The 22966-nt window shown below is 36.1% G+C and overlaps 1 protein-coding gene and 1 long non-coding RNA gene across 2 annotated transcripts in view; both read right to left on the bottom strand.

Moving 5' to 3' along the window:
- The window catches only part of Xrp1, a 72311-nt gene that overhangs the window by 45878 nt on the left and 3467 nt on the right, over nt 1–22966 (bottom strand). The window lies entirely within an intron of this gene.
- Nucleotides 19493–20787, bottom strand: LOC141391030 (uncharacterized). Its single transcript, XR_012409545.1, has 2 exons — nt 20150–20787; nt 19493–20066 (listed from the first exon to the last, which is right to left on the bottom strand). It is a non-coding gene; the product is annotated as an uncharacterized lncRNA (long non-coding RNA).

Here is a 22966-nt window from a genome sequence, read left to right as displayed (position 1 = left end):
AATATTAGGTGTGTTCGTTTACTCAACAATTTGTACAAATTTGTACAAGTTCAGTAACTTCTTGTAATCGGCTAATGTCTTTTGCATTGTACTGTAGAGTAAACGAACAACATCCAGTAACAATTTGTAACAATTTTGAGTAAACGAACACACTGATTGCCACACTTGCTATAATGCCTTGGGTTGTTCAAACTTGGGACAATATTGCTAGTACAACCTTTTTCCACGCTAGAGCACTTGGCAGCGCCCTAGAATTTCTGTTTTTCGGAAATATAATTTTTTCCACAGGACAGGATATTAAAAAAAGCGGCAGTATCTATAACCCAAAAAATTCTGGTAAAATATCCACAATATATCCTTTTTATGTAGACACTCACTTATTCCTCTGCACTTTATGCTTATCCAAGCAAAATGAATGTTATAAAGATTCCCAATTTTTTGTAGGTTAACACACTATGATAACTTTAAATTTTTTTTTCCGAAAACAGGCAAATTGCCGAATCAGCATTTCTTTAGAAATGCTCACACTGACTAAATCCAACTTTCATGCCATTTAACCGCACATCCAGACATTTTTTCACCGATAAAAAAACTCAAACGCCAAATTTGTACTCGATATTTGATTCGGTGGTAATTTATTGACGTCCTTTTCTTGAAAAGCTCATGAAAAGTCAAGTCACGGCCATGATCATACCATCATAACATAATACTGGCCGTTAACATTTTCATGAATTAATTTTCCTCATCCATTTTTGGCACTACTTCACATACCTCTCCTGAAAGACAGTTCAAAGTTCGGCCTGGCAACTCCTACTTACTATAATCCTATCTTCTTTCTTCCTTCTGTCCTTATCCATCAGCGAATCTATTTCAGCGACAAGCACATGCAAGCACATGTAAATTAACAAAAATGTAAATAATTGTCAATGATAAAAACATTACATTATCAAAGCAGTGAAGTGTGTAAAACTATATTTTGCCTATTACGCTTTCGACATTCTTAGTGCCCCCACCCCTAGGTCTCCAATTGTGATACATAATTGTGATTAAAGTGTCAGCCCTTACAAGGTGTTCGCCAATCTCGGCTTGCACCGAACGCTTTCCCCACATGTCCGTCCGAGAACACGCTTACAGAATCCAAGTTTCTCTATATATGTGGTTAGATTTACTTTGCAAGCCCCCTTATTCTATAAAGTAAGTAGTCAAAGAATTTATAACTGAAAACCTGTTGCCATTTGTTTTTCGTTATACTCTTGTGGACGCACCAGAGGCATTGTCAGAGGGCCCGACAATTTGGGGCCTCCATTACGCTTTTGGTTATTTGCTATGATAACATCAGGCTAGGCTTTCACACAATTTTAGTCACTTATTTTGGCTCCAAGTGACTGACCAGCCTTTTGCATTTGCTTTTTTCCACCAGCCGCAACAAAATCCACTGCTGCCACGCTGTTCACCACCTGGACGGGTTAAATGAAGCTTCCCCTGAAAATGTTGATCCATGGTGTTATGATTCCGACCAGTAACTACTTGACGTTCGTCCGCGCAATCCAGATAAGATCAGAATGGTGCGAACAAAATGCTTAAGGCGTGAAGTGTGTATCGGAGCATACCCGAATATTGTCAATATTATTTCCTAGATTAACTGAGCTACAAAATCTTTAAGCGGGGTACACACGATCAGTCTTGACTGTCGATTTTTCGGTATTATCGATTACTGTCAAACAGTCCAGCAACCACAAAATATTTTGTGGTTGCCTGATGACTGACAAAAGTGAGCGGCCACACTGGCAAGCAACCGATTATTTGAGCAAAAGTGACAGTCAAAACTGATCGTGTGTACCCCGCTTTAGATATTTGCTTGTTGATGTCATTGTCTTCATGTAGTAGCTGTTTTTTTTTTTTCAACGTGTAGCGCAAACTTTTTATCAAACGGCTTTATGTATGTAGCTTCTGCACCCTATTAACTAGCAGATGCACATATGCTATGGAATTGTCCATTAGTAGCCTAGTTAATGTCCAAACAAGTTGGCAACCATACACAAGTGATCGTGTTTTGTTTTGCACATGTAATCCATGCTAAGATATTGGTATATCAAGTCATTGTCTGATACCTTGTATATGAAAGGAGAACGTCAGGTAAATATACATACTACATATATAAATACAATATATCACACAATAGCGTATTTGGTTGCTAGTTTAAGCAAGCGGTGAGACAGCAATAATTTCTACAATTAGTCTCTAAAAGTGTGGTAGTACCAGTTGGTACCACTCGCCAAACTTCAAGCATACACATTCGCACATTTATAAATTGGCAGCAGACAAAACAATAATTTATTTTTTTTTCAATTCTTAACATGAATTTGAAATTATTTTCTCTTTTGCAAAATTCCCCGAATACAACGACAACGACAACAAAGAACTATTAGCCTATAACTAAAAATAGATAGCAAAATAAAAAAACGACGCGATTCAAAACAAAAACAACATGGCGGTTGTTGTTTTTGCAATAAATTTGTTGATGACACCGATCGCTTGTTGTTAATAGGAGACGGGGTTGTTTGTGAGTGTTTGGCGCTGTTTTCCCTTTGTTTTTGCTTTGCACACGACAATGACATTGCAGAAAATCGAAATAAAAAAAATGTGATCTTGGGGTTATTTCATTGAGTGGAATAAACTTTGTTTTATTTGTTTATGTATTTTTCTGTAAATGGGGTGATGTTTTATTGTTATTTTCATTGTAGATTATAAGAAAAATATTGGGTCAAGGTTTTCTTTGTTAACTCAAAGGGTCCGATGTGGATCAGGTTTCTGCAAGTTAAGCCCAATTTGTTGCTCAGAAAGCAGTTTGAAAATGGCATTACGAAAGTCGTTGGGGTACAAGTAATAAGTACACAAATTTAAAGTGGGTGGTATCTATGTAAAAAACCTTTTAGAAGCACGATGTGCGAAATGGCCAGTAGGGTTTGATGAACAAACAGCTGTAGATTTATAGACATTTTTGACAGTAGTACCAGAATAAGAAGAAGGGCTGTGTGCATTGACATTCGATGGAATTCAAATACATACCTATCAATAATATAAATCGTAGCGAATATTTCAGTTTGGCTATAAGTCTTCCCTAAAAATGAGAGGCTGTGTGCATTGACATTGGATGCAATTCAAATAAATATGAATAATACAATTCGTTCCGGATATCTCAGTCTGGCTATATCTAAATAATCTAAATTGGGTAGTATCTATTAAAAAAACGTATAGAAGAAGCAGCTGTAGATTTAAAGAAAATTCTTTACAGAAGTGCCGAAAAAAGAAATGTAAATAAATATCAATCAAACAATTCGTACCGGATATCTCAGTCTGGCTATACGTCTTCAATAAATTTACGTTGTATGTATATCGAAGTTATTGCTAAATTGCAAATGCGAATCAGATACAACGAATTAACATTGCCAACAACTAGCAATTTAAAGGCATCGGTGCATAAAAAACTATTTAAAATCCTTATAGAAGCGCAATATCCGTAACAAAAGTGCCGGAAAAAGTCTGGGTACATAAGCTGCCTCGCCTGGTTGCCTCGCTTTCATGCATCATTTCTGACATAACATAAAATAAAAAAAAAAATAAAGATGGCCGTGCCAATTTCGAACTAGGTTGCCCTTTTCTTCTTTATTCTTTTATTTTTGTTATGTCAGAAATGAAGCAGGAAAGCAAGGTAACCAAGCGAGGCACGTATGTATGTACCCAGGCCTTAAGACCATGTATATATTACAGCCTTTTGCAAGGTTAACCTTCTTTATGAAGATTTATTTGAATTATAAGCAATGGAATTGACATTTGAAACCCAGTGAGTTTGTTAAATCTGGTTATATATAAACGTACTATAAGGCTATGATAGAATATGTACGGGATAACTCAGTTTGGCTATACGTTTTCCCTAAATTGTCCACAAAATAATTGGTAGTCGGAGCGATGGAATTATTGTTGAAAATTCAAAAACATATACGGAAAACATTTTGAAGCATTAAAAATAACGTTATCATTTTACTTTCTGAATTTGAAATGGTCTATTAATAGTGATTATATATCGTACGTGTAATGATAATAAAATAACATACCATTGAGTCCGGAAAAATACTGTACAACCATGTCGGGATTGTGCCACAATGGCTTAGGGAAAACGCTCCTATAATCATTGTGTTTCTACCTTAAGAATGCCTGTAAGAACATGTGAAAAACAACATAAATAAGCGTTAAAGGTAGAAACACAATGAAATACGCCACTTTGTCACGCTCAGTTTCATGTAAAAGACTAAACGCCAAGTACTACCTAATTCAAATTAATTACACAGCATTTGAATTAGGTAGTACTTGGCCTTTAATCTTTTACATAAAACTGAGCGTAAAAAAAACGGTGTATTTCGTTCTGTTCACACCTTAAAGGCCTGCGTACATAAGCTGCCTTGCCTGCTTACCTTGCTTACTTCTGATAAAAGAATAACAAAGAAAAGGGTAACCCAGTTCGAAATTTCCTCGGCCTTCTTTATTCTTTTATTTTTATTATGTCAAAAATGAAGCAGGAAAGCAAGGCAATCAGGCAGAGCAGCTTATGTACGCAGGCCTTTAGGCCTCAGTACAAAAAAGCCTCGCCGGATGGTTTTCTTGCTCTGCTCCATTTCTGACATAATACAATATATAATTCTTACAATACATAATTAATAGGCTTTGTAAGCTTTCTTTGTATTGAATAAATAAAATAATAAAAATAAAAGAATAAACAAAGACGTATAGATATAAAGACTCGAACAAATGCATATTCCAAAAAACATGTAATAATAGTTCCACATTTTGGTTACAGATGGCTACACAACTCACTGGAATTGATAACAGCAATGCCAATCGTTTTTGATTCCCATTTCTCGCGGTAGAAAACATTAACGTCGTGTTTTGTGGCTGAAATTTATTTATTTTCTTTTTTTATTGTTCATTCAATGAAAAAATCAAAAGCGAATGCCGTCAAACTTGAGTTTTAATGTTTTTCTTGTCAATACTATAATTACTATATTATAAAATATTACTATATTATAAAATACTTTTTTTTAAACATTTTTTTTTAATTTTTAAACAAATGTATTTACTTTTTTTAAGGAGCAAATTTTTATTTGTAATCTTTTGTCAACTAGCCTCAACAATGCCAAATGGCGCTGAGGCATAATGAAATTTTTGTAATCTCTAAAAAAGAAAATAAATAAATAAATAAAAAAAAAAAAAAAAAAAAAAAAAAATACCTATTCCAATGCATGGTAGAACAAATACAAGGTAAAGTTAATACTACAACAAATACAACTCGAACAACAACCACAAAGGAATTTGTTTTTGTTTGTAAACCTTAGTGTCAATGTAAATGTAAACAAAACAAGGAAATGTCTATAAATTATTGGAATTAAAAAAACTAATATTTTTTCACATTTGATTGAATATTTTGGAAAACATGAATGAAAACTCGTTAGATTTTCAATTTGAATGTTTCCATATCATTCCACTAAATGCATAATTTCTCGCAGAAAGTAGAATACTTGCAAAAATGTTTCGGGTCGCTGGTAATTCATTGAAAAAAGAGAAGATGTTTCAATCATTTGCTTTTGAAAACAAAAAAGCACATGTTTATTAGGGCTTTATTCTTTTCAAGTTTAACAAAATACCACACATATTAACAAATATTGTACCGCCTCTATAAGCGATGTTTTAGTGTGCGGCATGTCGTTCGGACCTGGAGGAGGTTACATGTCAATGATATGAAACCGTCTTTATGGGAAATAGTTTTTTTTTCTGATGAATAAATTTGTTCTTCAAAAATATATATCCCCAATATACATCGAACATAGAAATAAATACATAAAATGTCGAATGGAATTTGACACTAACACTACAACCCAGTTCAGTCAGCTGGGTATTGCTGCTACCTTTTCTTGTTCTACCATGATTCCAATGAGTAACAGTTTTCGTCAAAGACATAAATACAACAAGATAAGACATTTCTTTTGCTATCATTCTTCAGTGAATGGCTTTTGAATTCAAAGACATAAATACAACAAGATAAGACATTTCTTTTGCTATCATTCTTCAGTGAATGGCTTTTGAATTTAACATAATGTTATGTTACGATATGGTGATATAACATTTTTTTCTTTTATACATTTTTACGTATTTAACCGAATTTACCGATCCAATTGACATGGAATTATTCTTGAACATATCCTTGAATTCATAAATTTCGTTTCTGATACCATTACATGAAATGTTCCTCCTTGGTTGCGATTTTGAATTAACTGCAACCTGTTAAGGGTAATGTTTCTATACATAGTTTCGTAAACATTTTTTTGTTGCATGCATTTTGTCAGGTCTTTATTACTTTATGTCTTTGTTTTCGTTTAACAGAATGTTGCTATGATATCGTAGCAACAGAGGTTAACTCCCTCTACAGTTAATTTTTCACAATTGACTTTTCCTATCTTATATTGACATCTTTGAGAATAAAAGACAAAGGGTAACGAAGTTAGAATTTGGCTTGGAAGTTCTTTACTTTTTTTTATCATAAATTATGCAAAACTTTACTCAAATGTTTATGACTTCAATATTAATTTTCACTCGAAGCGGCGAAAGATTGAAAATAAAAACTATCCTTAAAAGGCCAATCACTTACTCTATGCAATTTTTTAACACTTTTAATTCGTTGATGTGCACTTCTTGAAATCTTTAAAACAATTAAAGATGGGATAAAGATGTCATGCAATCGTCAACTTTGTCATTTGCAATATTTTGCTGTGGTTTTGAGATGAATACGTACATGGAATTTAACGTGGTCTAAACAAAGCGGCTCGTGACACATTAAAAAATTATTTGTTATTAATCGAAAGTATTTTTTACAGTTTTGTGAGTCACATGTACATATTCATGCGCCTGTATCAACTATTTGGATGTAACGTTTTCGTCGCACACTGTAAGCCTTCTACATAGAATTGTGTGTCGCATTCTGTTTTTGGATCACGAGTTTGCCACAATCATCATGTGTTTCATACTTCGGCATGAGGAAAGTATGTACGTGGCCCAATGTTAGGAGAACACATAAGGTGCAAAAGCGAACAACGAAAATAAAAACAAAAATATTTTAGTGCTGATGAAAACCTGTTGAATTGCAAATTTCTTTTTGAAACTACAGTCGAACTTCTCTATAATGTAGCACGTAGGGACAGACGTATTACTACGTTATAGAGAAAATTCGTAATAGAGAGATTGTTTGAGAGTGATTTTTTCACTTGTGCATTAAAAACAACTTCGTCATAGAGAAGTATTCGTTACAGGGAAGTTCGACTGTATTATAGCATTCGCTGCTGCACACACAAAATCAAATGATGAAACATTTACCCTGCGTTTAGACATGATAGAACAGTTGAGTACATGAATTGATTGTCAAAAACCCAAAACTTGCCTGTGTGACGTAGGCGTCCAGACAACTGCAAAAACAGTTGTAAAATTATGAATGAAAATCGTCGATTTCTTTTTGGAATAATAATAATAATAATTCGAATTACAAATAGAATTCTCGAAATACAAATGAAATGTTAGGAATTAAAATAATTCGAATTACATCTGAAAAAGGTGTACAAAATGTGAAAATCAGTAGTTTTTCTTTCGCTTTCATTTTCGTTCGACATAGTGAAACAGGCTGAAAGAATATTGTACTTTAAATAAAACGGTGCATTACGAATAATTGAAAAAGACTTGTTGACTTTTTGGGAAATATAGATGACAGTTTACATTTATCCTTCGAGCCGGAACAGAGGCCGAAACTAAAGGCATGGGTACATAAGCTGCTTTGCCTGGTTGCCTTACTTTCCTGCTTCATTTCTGACATAATGAAAATAAAAGAATAAAAATATTGGGAACTGAGAATTTGCCTTAATAGCATGGTAGAATAAGAAAAGGTAGCAGCAATACACAGCTGACTGAACTGGGTTGTAACGTTAGTGTCAAATTTCATATGACATTTTATACATTTATTTCTATTTCGATGTACATTAGGGACAAATATTTTTTGAGAAAAAATATATCATTCGGAAAAAAACATTTCCCAGAAAGACTTCTTCATATCAATGATATGTAACCTCCTCCAAGTTCGAACGATAAGCCGCGCAGTAAATCCCCGCTTGTAGAGGCGATACAACGTTTGTTAATATGTGAGGTATTTTGTTAAAATTTAAAAAAATAAAGCCCTAATAAACATGTGCTTCTTTGATTTCTAAAACAAAACATTGAAACAGCTTTTCCTTTTTCTATGAATTTCCAGCGACCCCAAACTTTTCTGCAAGAATTCTACTTTCTGTGAGAATTTATGCATTTAGTGGAATGATGTGGAAACATAAAAATTGAAAATGTAACGAATTTTCATTCATGTTTTCCAAAATATTGAACCAAATGTGACAAATTATTAGTTTTTTAAATTCCAATAATTTATAGACATTTCCTTGTTTTGTTTACAAATACAACTGGCAGTAACGTTACAAACAAAAACAAATTCCTTTGTGGTTGTTGTTCGAGTTGTATTTGTTGTAGTATTAACTTTACCTTATATTTGTTCTACCATGCCTTAATAGGGAGAAAATTCAGTCAGCAAAAAGAAGCAGTGGTGGAGTCTTACAAACTATTACACATGTGTGTAAATTGAAGGGTTCGGCACATACGGTCCGTTGAATTCCGCTTTACAACAACCACATGAAAACTTCAAGAACAAACTGCATCACTTACACATATTTCATATGGTTGTTGTTTTTAACGCGTGACGCGACGCACAACGGACCGTATGTACTTGGCCGTTAAGTCTCATCAACTCGGCGATTGAAGATATCAATGAAACGCACTCTGAAGAATATCACAAAGTGAGTTATGTGTACGCCGAAAATCTGAGGACTGCAGCATCGGAGCTGGAAGCAGAAAATAAAGGACGAAGGCAAAATGGCTGCAGCATCGAAGCTGGCACCAGAAAATTAAGAAAGTAAATGTTCCAATTGTTTACTAAGAAAAATGAGTTGCGGAAACCAGTAATGCGAAGGATAATGGAAAACTTGAACTTTCCGATATACCCAGATGTAAGATGGCCCGTGAAAAAAAAACCCGGCAAAAGGAAATGGAAAAATCAGAGCGAACCACGGCGAAATTGAAGGTTATTAATAAGACTCTTTAAATTGACTTTAAGAAGGCTGAAGAGACTACAGTAAGATTTAAAGGTACGGTGTACACTCAATTTGAAATGCTTCTAGACCTACATGATAAAGTTATAGAGGCCAAAAAGGAAGTCCGTGGCCTGAAGAAACAAATGGATGAGCCCACATCCGAATTGAGGCACATAAAATTATTGAGGCTCATGAAATTCGAATTTGACAATGAGCGGACAATGAATTTGCCAAGACTCTAAAGGCCGGCGTACATAAGCTGCCTCACCTGGTTGCCTTGCTTTCCTACTTCATTTCTGACATAATAAAAATAAAAGAATAAAGAAGGCCGAGCAAATTTCGGACTGGGTTGCCCTTTTCTTTTTTATTCATTTATCAGAAGCAAGCAAGGTAGGCAGGCGAGGCAGCTTATGTAAGCAGGCCTTAAAGGCCTTTCAGGCCTGCGTACATAAGCTGCTTTGCCTGATTGCCTTGCTTTGCTGCTTCAATAAAAAAATAAAAGAACAAAGAAGGCCGACCCAATTTCCAACTGATGGCAACCCAGTTCGAAATTTCGTCTTTATTCTATTATTTTTATTACGTCAGAAATGAAGCAGCAAAGCAAGGCATGTAGCATATAACCATTGGCTATTTTCGTAGGGTTCACAACGAGACCCTCAACTCACTTCTGGCATAGACAAATGGCGATGGCATGCTTACTCCCGAAGCCTTATTGCTCGTCGGTGGGGTGGGATCTTGCCACCGTCTATCGAAGATTATCTACATTAAATCAATTTGAAAGGTTTTGTTTAAAGCATGCTTAGTAGAGAAGAAGACAGACTTAGAGACTAGATTGATGCAAGGACTTTATTTCCCTTTATTTAAGCCGAAGGGGTATGCTGGTGTTATTGCATGACCCTTTGAAGCCCTCCCATCCATGTTACCCAGTATCCACCGATAAATCACTGGTAACCCATACGATCACCACCCCTTACCTTCACCTCAGATGCCGATTAAGTCAAACAATTGTTTTCAATTCAAGACATAGTAAATTTTACCAACATTTTAATAAAGAAATTATTCAACATCTTAAACCAGAAAAATCTTAAATAAAGTTAGTTACATCCTAAGACAATTCAGTGAATGTACTTATAACTATTATTTTTGTTTTACTTTAACTAAAGTTAATACAAAATGATGATTTTTTTTTTTTAGTTCAGCACAAAGATTTAAATTTATAACCAAAAGAAAGCGTATGTGTGTATAAATGTAACAAGCGATTCATTGGTGATTTTCAAACTATAACAGCTGGTCATGCATTTGAGGTCGTTGACCGCATTATTAAATTTTGTAAGAATATACGAAAACGGACAGACGAGAAAAACCAATGACCAAGACACAGATCAAAATAATAGAGATCAGTTATATTGAGAGAGCCCCATAGCTACACTCTCAGTAACAAAACATAAATGTAAAAAATCAGTATACCAGTTTTGGATTGAATGTGGGCAGGTTTAGCAATGACTTTAAAACTGTAACAAAGAAACATCACCAGATTGGTAATGCCACAAAATACGTACTGCCAACATTCAAACTCCAAATTGTGGCAACTTCCAGGAAATAGAAAATTTAGATGGTTTCCGCAGTAAACAAAATATATAAAAAACCAAATAATTTAAAAATACTTGGAATTCTGGACAGACTTGTCTCACCCTGAGAGTAACGGTACTGATAAAAACAAATGAGAGCAGCTCTAGTGCCGCTCCACAAATAAGAGCGAGGTGTGACTTTAGTTTCTCCAAAATTCCAAGAAATAATAGGAGACAAATAATAATATAGGTTTAATAAAAAAAACAACTTACATTACAGATTATCCAGCGACGAAAGGCCTTTCGATTCTAGACGCCTGTATATGATGATTTGTTGATGACGATGATATGAGGTTATGTTGAATTAGGCTGTACTGCAGGTTTCCAATTGTTTCACTTGCAACAAGTAATAAGGGGTTTGCATATATATTATCTTTACTGGCGGTTTTGTTATGGATGATATGGTTGCAACAAACATAGCTAATTACTGTTGTAGCTTAATATTGAAATCGTTGTATACTTATACACACACTTGCACATTCCATATATAAAAAATGTAGTAAAGCCAAATTTAGTCTCAAATGAAAAGTTTTAAATTCTTTAAATGAAGGTTCTTAAATGAATTCTGGAGAACGATTTTTTTTGCCTAAATATATCTGGTATTCACTTAGAATTTTTTTTCTTTTTCCGAAATATGAACGTGGTTTCTATCAATTATTTATATGAGGGAGAACATTCGGCAACTGCTCACTAGACACCGAACAACAAAACTAATGACTGCTTGATTCTCTCTGTCCACCGATAGGTGGTTAGAATGTAACACTGGTTGTAGAGTGTTTTATGGAACCTATGGAAGAAAAAGAAGAAGAACACCACCCTAATAAGAGTTTGCTTCCTTAAGAGAACCAGAAAAGCACAAAAAGGTCTTACCCAATAACTGGAACTCCAAGACATATGAAATTGTGAAGAAATCTTTTAAACAAAGATGACATGCATACGTAGGTATGTTGTATAAATGATTCCTTGGTTTTTGTCAGACGATCAACAATTTAGACACCATTTAGATAAGGGCAATAAATAATAAGGAAATCATTTCGGTGTTCCAACAGAAGATCCAACACTTAAATTCGAAAGAAATGGATTCATTCATTTAATTGACCATCAACGAATATTTTCGCCTTAATTACTTACACACGGTTTTATTAAGAGCAAATAATTAACAAAGAAAAATGTTGATATGTTTTCACTCGGATCAACTAGAACATTCATTAACTTTAAAGGAAATGTTACAATCTTTAATATGTTCCTTCAACCGAATAAAGCCAATGTGCACCAATCTAATGTCGAACAAAAATGAGGAGGCTGCTAGCTCAACTACTCCCTTTTCTAACTTCGGCTTAATGCAAAAATAAGTATGACTGCCACAAATACAAATTCATGAATTTTTAAAATGTCTGTCGCAGAAAAGAACAGATCTATTTCTATGCTAATTTAGACTCAATTATCTATGGGGTAAAGCCATCTTTTTATTGAGCATACTTTAAGGGTGAATTTAGTTTGCAACACTGCATTATCCGCATATCTGTGAATGTATTGGCATCAGTTGAGCACAATAAAATGGGAAACGGAAATGCCATCACAAGCACCACTACATTTACCCCCCAACCAAAATCAGATTTCGGGGTTTCAAGAGCACGAAAGCTGATAACGCTTGTGATGGGCTATTGGCGTATATCCTTTGCGTGATAATTACCTATAGATCTACCTTGGAGATCCTCTAATTCGTAATAGGAATTACCTAGCTTTTTCCTAATACGGGCTTTCACAAACGTTGGTGCTAATTTCGCATTGAATCCCTGTTCGAAATTGCTTTGGCGAAAATTCCTTCGAAAGACCTCCTGCCCAACGTCGTAAGAAACCAAACGGGATCGGAGATTATATGCCCTCTCATTGCGATCGAATTGCTTTTTCATTATTTCGCCAGCCCTACGACGTATGATTTCAAATGAGTCATTCCTATTAAATTGTACCGATCTGTCCTCCAACATGCCTAAATTTTTGAGTAACCTGTACGTCGAGCCATGGGTTACCATATGCTGCCCGAAAGCCATGAAATATGGTGATGTACCAATAGACGAATGTACTGTCGACCTCAGTGCACAAGAAATTCTACTAAGATTTTCATCCCAGTCTTTCTGGTCTTCCTTAACGTAGGACTTTATTGCCGAAATAACGGATCTGTTCACTCTCTCAGACGCGTTGGCCTGAGGAGAGTGGACAGCCGTGTATACGTGAGAGACACCATAACTTTTCAATAGATCATTGAATTTGTTAGCTTTGAACTGAGTCCCGTTGTCCGAAACTATAATCTCTGGCACCCCATATGTGTGAAATAATGTTTCCTCAAGATATTTGATGACTATGTCAGCTGTGAATTTCTTTACAGGGTGTAAGAAACAAAACTTTGAAAAATGGTCTAATACTACAAAAATTCCTATGGAACCCGATCTTGACCTTGGATACGGACCCAAGAAATCCACATAGAGCTTTTGAAAAAATCTGTGAGTTTCACCAGTTTTGCCCATGGGTGGTCTCATTATGTAGTTAGGATGCTTGGTAGCTTTGCAAGTGTCGCATGAATTTATATAGTCCCGAACATCAGTTACCATGTTGGGCCAAAAATAATACCTCCTTAAACGCTCTAAAGTTTTGTTAATACCGGAATGCGAAGAAAGAGGGTCATCGTGGTGTTTTCTTAACAAATCTGAAACTAATTCAGATGGAACCCAAAGTTTCCACGCCATATCGTCGGTGGTCTGGTCACCCGTGGCGTGTTCCATTCTCCGATATACAAAACCATCCACCACCTTCAGATCGGGGGTATTGTCCATATTATTTAGTACTTTTGTTACCAATGACTTATAACCTTCAGACTGGAAATGAGGCGAATTAAGGTCTAGAAATACTCCTCGACCATTCTCTATTTCACAGAGACATTCCAAATCCGTTAGGTTGTCGGAATCAGCACGAGATAGCGTATCAGGAACCACGTTCTGCGTACCCTTGCGATGTTCAATCTTAAAGCGGAAACCTTGAAGTTTTAAAGCCCATCTGGCCAGCCTTGTACTTAAGTCGGTTTGGGACATGAGCCATTTTAACGAAGCGTGATCCGTTATCACCGTGAACTCATGCCCCTCGACATAAGCTCGAAATTTTTTAATGCTTAGCATTGCTGCCAAACATTCTTGTTCGGTGACACTGTAATTGCGTTGGGCTTGGTTGAGTTTCCTAGACATAAATGCTATAGGATACTCATCACCCTCCGCATTTTTTTGCACCAATACGGCTCCTATCCCTGTTTTGCTAGCATCACAGTGAATATAGAATGGCTGTGAAAAATCTGGACTATGCAAAACAGGAGCTGAGCACAAGATGGACTTCAAATCTTCGAAGGCTTTTTGGGCCTCTTCATTCCAAGAGAACCTGCGATTAGCTTTGACTAAGTCAGATAAAGGGGCGGAAAGTGCAGCGTAGTTCCTGATAAACTTTCTGTACCAACCCGACATTCCCAAAAAACGGCGAATTTGTTTAACAGATCTTGGGGTTGGAAAATCTACAATGGCGGAAACTTTATCCGGATCTGTCTGTATGACACCATTGCCTACAACATGACCGAGATAACGTACCTCCTGTACACAAAATTTGCTCTTTTCGACGTTGATGGTTAATCCCGCCTGCCTCAAACATCGAGCTACCTCGGCTAGAACCTCAGTATGACGCTCAAAGGTTGCGGATACCACAAGAAGGTCATCCAGGTAAACAAACACTTCGGTCCTGAGAGCTGCTGGTATCACTCGGTCCATGAGCCTGCACATGGTCTGCGGGGCATTGCAGAGCCCAAATGGCATGACCCTGAAGTGATACAGTGGTCTCCCAGGTACCGTAAAGGCTGTTTTACCCTTCGATGACTCTTCAAGTGGTATTTGCCAAAAGGCATCCTTGAGGTCTAAACTGCTTATGTACTCGGCTTTAGGAAGGCGACTCAATATCCCATCGATGTGAGGGAGCGGGTAGGCATCCCCCACCGTCAAAGAGTTGAGCTTCCTACTGTCGAGGCACAACCTATTCTTACCAGGCTTTCGGTGTAAAACCACCGGAGAAGACCACGCACTGGTAGACTCTTCGATTACCCCCATCGCGATCATTCTATCTAACTCCTCATAGATCAATTTTTCTATAGCCGGCGAAACAGGGAAGTGCCTCTGTTTCACGGGCTTAGCATCACCTGTATCGATGCTATGACATAAAACATTGGTCCGGCCTAGGCCTTCCTTAGCAAACGAGGGGAATAATCCAATGACACGCTGTATCTCAATTTGTTGTTGGGAAGTAAGAAGTTTATCTCCTGGAACTTCATTGACTTCGCTAAAAGGATAAATGTGGTCTAACCCTACTGTAAGGGAACTAGGAAGTAAATTAAAAAGTCTCCAAAAATCAACACCTAATATTAAGTTTTGTGAAAGGCTGGGGACAATGAAGATTTTAAGGTTTTGCTTTTCTCCACGAAACGCAACATCAGATTGCAAAACACCTACAACTGTTTGTGATTTTCCATCAGCAGTTTTGACTGATGTATTAATGGACTTATATGGCTGATTGGAAGATAAAAAATCCAAGGCTGATTGAGATCCCAAGCAGGTAACTGACGCTCCAGTATCAAGCAATCCTATCATACGTTTGCCTAACAGTTCAACCTCTGCATATGGTCGTACGTCACCTTTCCGCTCAAGGACTGAAACTGAGAAACCTTTTTTCATCAATTTGACATTTCGCCAAAAATCTCTAATTCTTCGAATAGATCTACTAGGTTTGAAATCATCGCCGAAAATCCTATTCCGAACTTCATAGTAATTTCGTAAACGTTCGTGAAAAGGTACAAGGGGACAAGGACCATTCTTAATAACAGCTTGTGAATGAATTAATAATTTTTCGACATCATTTCCAATTACAATTTCGGGATCAAAATAGGCATTTTGATTTCCGTTTGAGCTATACTCGCATCCGTGGCCTATAGGGTTGTCGTTATCATATGAGGTAGAGTTGGTTGTAGTTTTTATTTCATTTCCGGGTAAGTTAAAGTCATGTCCAGGTTCATTATGTTTGTCAACATCATCATGGGGAATAGTACTAATTGGGTTATCTACTTCATTTCCGGTTTCTGCTGACTGGTGCTGGGGTTCATTGCACCCTTGGGTGCTGTCGCTGGGAAGTTTTTTGAAAACCGGTTACATTTTCGACAGTTGGGTTTGTACGTCTGTGGTTCTCCACAACCATAACAAAATACTGACCGTTCAGCAATGCAATCTTGGTACCTGTGCCCGATAGAACGACAGTTCCAACAAGTGAGAGAGATTTCTACCACCTCGTCATCAGGTGTTAACAACTCAGGAGGTTCTTCAGATTCCATTCCTATCTCTGACAGACGTTTCTGCAAATGACCAAACTTATTGTTTGACCACCCATGCTTCCTATGAACGTCCTGCATAAAAAATTCCCTACGGCGACATATCTCTCGAAGCTGACCAATAGAGCTAATCGTCATGTTTAAGATTTCATGTTGAATTTCGGGCAACAAGTTTCTCCTCAAAATTTCAACTAGAGTCTTCTCATTCAACGGCTGATCCAATCTATCGACGAGATCTATCACCGATTCATAGAATGAGTCAAATGATTCGTGAGGTTTCTGACGTCGATCTCTTATCATTTCCCTATAATCCACATCAGTTCTGGAATCTTTGTACTGGCGCCTCAAAGCGTCGCATAGCTGTGGCCAAGTAACCTTGTCGACAGTTTTATGAAAACGCCAAAACCAATCATTTGCCTTTCCTTCGAACAGCGCTGAGGCATTGCCGCACAAAATTTCGAAGTTTCCACCTAATGTTTGATTGGTTAAGGCTTCCACTCTATATATAAACCCATCAACTGGAAGACAATTCGGACCGCCACTAAATTTCAACTTCCAGTTGAACATAATCTGACTCACCTTGTCAGGTCTAAAGAGGAGATCGCTGATAGTGGAATGAGTATTCATGTTTGACCGGTTTGCAGAAGAAGAGTTATTGTGACTAGTATTAGCGTTCCTATTAGAAGGAGGTAACCCCAATAGCTGTTCCAAAGTCCTTTGCTCAACGTCAGGCAATGTCTGCATTATCGGAGGCCTGTTAGAATTCGGTGACGAGGTATTTGGATTCGGGACAGAATTTAAATTTAACCTAGCAATACTATTCTCAACACTTCTCTCAACTAGTTGTGAAATCTGGCTGTTTAAACTTGAAAGAAGCTGTGACTGGTGACTGGCGACAGTTCTTGAAACTATATCCTCAATATTCCCTAAAGTGATATTTGATGCCGCTGGTGTTAAATTTGAGGTAGCTGGAAGCGTCGATTGCTGACTTAAATTAGCAGAAGCAGAATCTGTAGATCTATTAGAATCAAAAGCCTTTGCCTTTGATCCCGACCTCGTCATTATAGGGGATGTAGGTTTGTTTTTAGCAGATTGCGAAGTTGACGCTGCAGAATCTTTGGTAATTTTTGTATTGCAAACAGGACAAGTTGTATTAGTTCGCAAATATGCTGAAATACATACCCTATGAAACAAATGCCTGCATATAGCCTCTGCCAACAAGGACTTATTAGTGATAGCTGATTTGCAAATGCCACACAATGGACCATTTTCCTCCGCTGCTACCGAGCCAGGAATATCTTCATCACTCCTAACAACTGCCATTAGAAAAAATATCGGCAATCCCTATATATTAATGCAACAATTACCAGTTCCTTCAAAATACAATATGAAGTACGACTCCTAAGAAATTTCCTACCGGAAACAACGATGTAGTTTCTATTACAAAAAAAGTAAATATTAATGTTTGTGTTTGACTTATTCCAGCATCCAAAGTAAAAAGGGGTTTTCGAATGGCTTAATAAACGAGTAAAATAAATGTCCTTAAAAAAGAGAAAGAGGAGAATTATAGAGAGTATAATTACAATGGATGTAAAAATCGTCAATAATCTTTACATATTCCAAATTGTAAACCGAAAAGAAAAATGTTAACAAAATTCATCAGAAGGTCAGCTTCAGACCATAGGTCCAAGTAAAAACTGATTTCCTCTCATCAGACACCCTGAAAACAAATTTCCAGTAGATATAACAGGATAACAAGACCAGGTTACATTCACTAGCACTCGGGCATATAATGAATAGTAAATTCCACAACATTGTTTTATCCCATCAGAAAGGAAGAAAATGGAAAAAATAAAAAAGAAGTTGAGAAGAAAAAAAAATAGGAGCTGAGTGATATAACAAAATATATGAAATATTAGGGTGTTTTGCTCTATCAAGTAGAACCAAATTCAGTCAAAAATCACTCGGGTCCCACGTTTTGGGCGCCAAAATTTTATTTATGTAGCATATAACCATTGGCTATTTTCGTAGGGTTCACAACGAGACCCTCAACTCACTTCTGGCATAGACAAATGGCGATGGCATGCTTACTCCCGAAGCCTTATTGCTCGTCGGTGGGGTGGGATCTTGCCACCGTCTATCGAAGATTATCTACATTAAATCAATTTGAAAGGTTTTGTTTAAAGCATGCTTAGTAGAGAAGAAGACAGACTTAGAGACTAGATTGATGCAAGGACTTTATTTCCCTTTATTTAAGCCGAAGGGGTATGCTGGTGTTATTGCATGACCCTTTGAAGCCCTCCCATCCATGTTACCCAGTATCCACCGATAAATCACTGGTAACCCATACGATCACCACCCCTTACCTTCACCTCAGATGCCGATTAAGTCAAACAATTGTTTTCAATTCAAGACATAGTAAATTTTACCAACATTTTAATAAAGAAATTATTCAACATCTTAAACCAGAAAAATCTTAAATAAAGTTAGTTACATCCTAAGACAATTCAGTGAATGTACTTATAACTATTATTTTTGTTTTACTTTAACTAAAGTTAATACAAAATGATGATTTTTTTTTTTTAGTTCAGCACAAAGATTTAAATTTATAACCAAAAGAAAGCGTATGTGTGTATAAATGTAACAAGCGATTCATTGGTGATTTTCAAACTATAACAGCTGGTCATGCATTTGAGGTCGTTGACCGCATTATTAAATTTTGTAAGAATATACGAAAACGGACAGACGAGAAAAACCAATGACCAAGACACAGATCAAAATAATAGAGATCAGTTATATTGAGAGAGCCCCATAGCTACACTCTCAGTAACAAAACATAAATGTAAAAAATCAGTATACCAGTTTTGGATTGAATGTGGGCAGGTTTAGCAATGACTTTAAAACTGTAACAAAGAAACATCACCAGATTGGTAATGCCACAAAATACGTACTGCCAACATTCAAACTCCAAATTGTGGCAACTTCCAGGAAATAGAAAATTTAGATGGTTTCCGCAGTAAACAAAATATATAAAAAACCAAATAATTTAAAAATACTTGGAATTCTGGACAGACTTGTCTCACCCTGAGAGTAACGGTACTGATAAAAACAAATGAGAGCAGCTCTAGTGCCGCTCCACAAATAAGAGCGAGGTGTGACTTTAGTTTCTCCAAAATTCCAAGAAATAATAGGAGACAAATAATAATATAGGTTTAATAAAAAAAACAACTTACATTACAGATTATCCAGCGACGAAAGGCCTTTCGATTCTAGACGCCTGTATATGATGATTTGTTGATGACGATGATATGAGGTTATGTTGAATTAGGCTGTACTGCAGGTTTCCAATTGTTTCACTTGCAACAAGTAATAAGGGGTTTGCATATATATTATCTTTACTGGCGGTTTTGTTATGGATGATATGGTTGCAACAAACATAGCTAATTACTGTTGTAGCTTAATATTGAAATCGTTGTATACTTATACACACACTTGCACATTCCATATATAAAAAATGTAGTAAAGCCAAATTTAGTCTCAAATGAAAAGTTTTAAATTCTTTAAATGAAGGTTCTTAAATGAATTCTGGAGAACGATTTTTTTTGCCTAAATATATCTGGTATTCACTTAGAATTTTTTTTCTTTTTCCGAAATATGAACGTGGTTTCTATCAATTATTTATATGAGGGAGAACATTCGGCAACTGCTCACTAGACACCGAACAACAAAACTAATGACTGCTTGATTCTCTCTGTCCACCGATAGGTGGTTAGAATGTAACACTGGTTGTAGAGTGTTTTATGGAACCTATGGAAGAAAAAGAAGAAGAACACCACCCTAATAAGAGTTTGCTTCCTTAAGAGAACCAGAAAAGCACAAAAAGGTCTTACCCAATAACTGGAACTCCAAGACATATGAAATTGTGAAGAAATCTTTTAAACAAAGATGACATGCATACGTAGGTATGTTGTATAAATGATTCCTTGGTTTTTGTCAGACGATCAACAATTTAGACACCATTTAGATAAGGGCAATAAATAATAAGGAAATCATTTCGGTGTTCCAACAGAAGATCCAACACTTAAATTCGAAAGAAATGGATTCATTCATTTAATTGACCATCAACGAATATTTTCGCCTTAATTACTTACACACGGTTTTATTAAGAGCAAATAATTAACAAAGAAAAATGTTGATATGTTTTCACTCGGATCAACTAGAACATTCATTAACTTTAAAGGAAATGTTACAATCTTTAATATGTTCCTTCAACCGAATAAAGCCAATGTGCACCAATCTAATGTCGAACAAAAATGAGGAGGCTGCTAGCTCAACTACTCCCTTTTCTAACTTCGGCTTAATGCAAAAATAAGTATGACTGCCACAAATACAAATTCATGAATTTTTAAAATGTCTGTCGCAGAAAAGAACAGATCTATTTCTATGCTAATTTAGACTCAATTATCTATGGGGTAAAGCCATCTTTTTATTGAGCATACTTTAAGGGTGAATTTAGTTTGCAACACTGCATTATCCGCATATCTGTGAATGTATTGGCATCAGTTGAGCACAATAAAATGGGAAACGGAAATGCCATCACAAGCACCACTACAGGCAATCAGGCAAAGCAGCTTATGTACGCAGGCCTTTCCTGCTTGCCTTGCTTGCTTTTGATAAAAGAATAAAGAAGGCCTAGCCAATTCGAACCAAGTTGCCCTTTTATTTTTTTTCTTTTATCAGAAGCAAGCAAGGCGAGGCAGCTTAAAGGCCTGCGTACATAAGCTGCCTTGCCTGTTTACCTTGCTTAAGGCCTGGGTACATAAGCCGCTCGGCTTTCTTGCTTAATTCATTTCTGGTAAAAGACCAAAAACGAAGTTCGACCTAATTAAAATGTGGTTCTGACATTTCTTTATTCCTTTACCAGAAATGAATTAAGTAAGAAAGCCGAGCGGCTTATATGTCGAGGCCTTTACTTCTGATAAAAGAATAAAAAAGAAAAGGGCAACCTAGTTCGAAATTTCCTCGGCCTTCTTTATTCTTTCTTTATTTTTGTTATGTCAAAAATGAAGCAAGAAAGCAAGGAAATCAGGCAGAGCAGCTTATGTACGCAGGCCTTAAGGCGAGTGTACATAAGATGCCACGCCTGCTTTCCTGTTTCATTTCTGACATAACAAAAATAAAGAAATAACAAAGACGTATAGCAATAAAGACCCGAACAAATGCATTTTCCAAAAACATATGCTAATAGTTCCACATTTTGGTTACAGATGGCTACACAACACACTGGGATTGATAACAGCAATGCCAATCGTTTTTGATTCCCATTTCTCGCGGCAGAAAACATTAACGTCGTGTTTTGTGGCTGAAATTTATTTCTTCACTATTTCTTATTTTTAAAACAAAAGTCAACGCCGTAAAATTTGAGTTTTAATGTTTTTCTTGTCAATATTCCAATGAGTAACAGTTTTCGTTTAACAGAATGTTGCTATGATGTCGTAGCAACAGAGGTTAACTCCCTCTACAGTTAATTTTTCACAATTGACTTTTCCTATCTTATAATATTGACATCTTTGGAAATAAAAAGAAAAGGGCAACCCAGTTCGAAATTTGCTCGGCCTTCTTTATTCTTTTGCAATATGTCAGAAATGGAGCAGGAAAACAAGGCAAACAGGCGAGGTAGCTTAAGGTCTAGGTACATAAGAAGCCTTTCCTGCTTGCCTTGCTTGCTTTTGATAAAAGAATAAAGAAGGCCTAGCCAATTCGAACCAAGTTGCCCTTTTATTTTTTATTCTTTTATCAGAAGCAAGCAAGGCGAGGCCGCATAAAGGCCTGGGTACATAAGATGCCTCGTCTGCTTTCCTGCTTCATTTCTGACATAACAAAAATAAAAGAATAAAAAAAGATGTCAATATTATAAGATAGGAAAAGTCAATTGTGAAAAATTAACTGTAGGGGGAGTTAACCTCTGTTGCTACGACATCATAGCAACATTCTGTTAAACGAAAACTGTTACTCATTGGAATATTGACAAGAAAAACATTAAAACTCAAATTTTACGGCGTTGACTTTTGTTTTTTTATTAAATAAAAAATAAAAAATAGTGAAGAAACAAATTTTAGCCACAAAACACAACGTTAATGTTTTCTGCCGCGAGAAATGGGAATCAAAAGCGATTGACATTGCTGTTATCAATTCCAGTGAGTTGTGTAGCCATCTGTAACCAAAATGTGAAACTATTATCATATGTTTTTGGAAAATGCATTTGTTCGAGTCTTTATTGCTATACGTCTTTGGAATAAACATAGACGTATAGCAATAAAGACTCGAACAAATGCATATTCCAAAAACATATGCTAATAGTTCCACATTTTGGTTACAGATGGCTACACAACACACTGGAATTGATAACAGCAATGCCAATCGTTTTTTGATTCCCATTTCTCGCGGCAGAAAACATTAACGTTGTGTTTTGTGGCTGAAATTTATTTCTTTTTTTTTTTATTGTTCATTCAATGAAAAAATCAAAAACGAATGCCGTCAAACTTGAGTTTTAATGTTTTTCTTGTCAATATTCCAATGAGTAACAGTTTTCGTTTAACAGAATGTTGCTATGATGTCGTAGCAACAGAGGTTAACTCCCTCTACAGTTAATTTTTCACAATTGACTTTTCCTATCTTATAATATTAGGGGTGTCTTTTTACTTACT

This window comes from Musca autumnalis, unplaced genomic scaffold, assembly GCF_047663935.1.
Source record: "Musca autumnalis isolate F117 unplaced genomic scaffold, ASM4766393v1 scaffold_1, whole genome shotgun sequence".
Lineage (NCBI taxonomy): Eukaryota > Metazoa > Arthropoda > Insecta > Diptera > Muscidae > Musca > Musca autumnalis.
This window is presented reverse-complemented; position numbering and strand designations above follow the sequence as displayed.